The following is a 2500-nucleotide window of genomic DNA, read 5'->3' on the forward strand; positions in this document are numbered from 1 at the left end:
CATACGTACATGCATACATACATACATACATACATACATACATAAATACATTCCTCTGCGTCTGAGCTCCATCGATATTAGCTCAACAAAATTTATTCGTTTCTTTTCCTCACAATAGATTATTCCATCTTTGCAAATCTACGACCGCCTCCCAAAGCTACGTGGGGTATATGCCAAGTACCACAGAGCATATGACTGGGAAGTTAAAAATCAAAAGTACCTAAGAGTTTATTGATGTGAATTAGAAGTAGAAAGACTATGTGATGAATTAAAAATGCATGGAATATGTGGCAGGTGAATTAGAAGTATATAGGAACGTGTGTGGCCACATCTGTGCTGAGAAAAAAAAAATGATGAATCCATAATTTTACAAATTCATAAATGTGTAACTTATATTCAATTTCTGAAGGGTAAAACTGTTTTCTCTTCCATTTTCCGTTTTATTTTTTGCGTTGAGAGTTTTTAGAGATATTGCCATCGAATAGTTTTGACTTTGAACGAAGGCGAGATGTTTTAAACCATTGATCAACACTGTTCTTCGAACATCTAGAAATAGCAGTCAAATTTCCTTCAAACTCCTTTCCCTACCGTTTTATTCCCTTTTCTTTTTTTTCTTTTTTTTTTCTTTTTCAAGAAAGGAAACATTAGTCAAAGTAGTCTGTGTATATAGTGTTACATACGTTGTCAGAGCCATATATGGTGTTGTTGTATATATAACCACTAAGTAGACAGTGGTTATACATGGATATCATATCTGATGCTATAGCCTATTTTTGGTATCATGTGTATCACATATTGTATGTTTTTAGAGTGCCAACACCTTTATGGTGCCATAAATATTATTTTTATGTTAATTTATTTCTCTAAAAGAGAAAGAAATATCAAAGAAGAAACTACAAAGGACACGGTGTCGACAGAGCACACCAACAGAACTGTGAATACCATCTGACTTCACAAGAATGGAAACCACAGGCCTGCATTGACCACTGTTAAATGAGACTACACAACTTCAGTGAAAGCCAATCATTAAAGATTGTTAGCCTTGTAACCTAATACTTCGATAATTTCGTGTAAAAAGACTCGAATAACGTTTTGTTTGTTTATTTGTCTTCACTGCGGTGTGATTTCAAAGAGGAAAAGATCTGAATCCGTCCAGTGTTGATTTAGTCGGTTGATTGTCACAAGGAAGTAGACTGGCCTTAGTAAATAAATAAATAAATAAATAGCGGTTAATTAACTATTAAATGAGCAAATAGGAATTGAATTCAAGCGATAACAACTGGAAAAGATAAAACAGACAAATATAAGAATTAATGACGGTAGTCTCTACCCCAGTGTTTCTTTCAATATGGGTTTCCTCGGTGCCCTAGCGTACAGCGGTAAGATATAGGGACATGTTGGCTAATTATAAGCAAATAAGTAATTTGAGTAATTTTTATGTTTAGTTCTGTATTCGTAGTTTTATATATTCATGGAAAGAGGTGAGCAGGCAGAATCGTGAACGCATCGGTATTTCGTCCGGCTCTTTACATCCAGAGTTCAAATCCCAGTTAGGTAAAAACAAAACGAATAAATAAAGATTTTATGGTAATTAGTGAACAGGCTTACAATGGCTTCAGTACAATATTTCTTTATCACTATTTGGGCCTAGAAAAGCAGTGAGCTGGCAGAATCGTTAGTACGCCGAGCTGGTTATGGAGAGCCCAGTAGATGCAATTGTAGCGTTTAACTGAGCCATTTAATTTTAATATGGCCTCCTCGCTCAAAATAATATGGTCTTGAAACTACATCCTCTGCATACTTTGCCGGGTACTTTTTACAATTTTCTAATTTTTTAATTTTTTATCAGGATCATCTTCATTGACGGCGCGAACAAATGTCAAAATAAAACTGTTCTAATGAACGCACTTCAATATGCAAAGGAAACTTAGCTTGAGAATTCTTGTCTCACAGGCCGTTTAGCAAATACGTTTTCTTGGAGATCAGAAGACTTTCAAAAGTTGATTTGTTTCAAAATTACCTCTGATAGTAATAATGGGGAGTCGCTTAAATGGATCCGCTTTAAACACTCATATAAACTGTCTTTGCACATAAGTTACGTCCTCGCACTTCCAGTAGTACTTTAAGATAAATTTTATTTTCTCAAAGCTTCGTCTTGCTTCAAATAGTTGCACCTTTAATAAATGATTGAGTAAATTATAATCATTCACTAAATATTTTTCTAAAGCTACGCACCAAAAATGATTCTAAAAAGAGGAGACAACGGGAAACAAATTATCAAAGTGGAGGCGCAATAGCCAGGGGTTAGGGCAGTGGACTCGCGGTCATAAGATCGCGGTTTCGATTCCCAGACCGGGCGTTGTGAGTGTTTATTGAGCGAAAACACTTAAAAGTTCCACGAGGCTCCGACAGGGGATGGTGGCGAACCCTGCTGTGCTCTTCCACCACAACTTTCTCTCACTCTTACTTCCTGTTTCTGTTGTGCCTGTATTTCAAAGGG

The 2500-nt window shown here is 36.0% G+C and overlaps 1 protein-coding gene across 1 annotated transcript in view; it reads left to right on the top strand.

Moving 5' to 3' along the window:
* The first annotated feature begins 2304 nt into the window (after positions 1-2304).
* The window catches only part of LOC106873037 (protocadherin Fat 4), a 46730-nt gene continuing 46534 nt past the window's right edge, over positions 2305-2500 (top strand). Inside the window, exon 1 of the mRNA XM_014920244.3 lies at positions 2305-2500. This exon is cut by the window's right edge and continues 285 nt beyond it. The gene's annotated coding sequence lies outside the window, so the exon portion shown is untranslated.

This window comes from Octopus bimaculoides, chromosome 23, assembly GCF_046866305.1.
Source record: "Octopus bimaculoides isolate indiv1 chromosome 23, ASM4686630v1, whole genome shotgun sequence".
In the NCBI taxonomy this organism is placed as follows: Eukaryota; Metazoa; Mollusca; class Cephalopoda; order Octopoda; family Octopodidae; genus Octopus; species Octopus bimaculoides.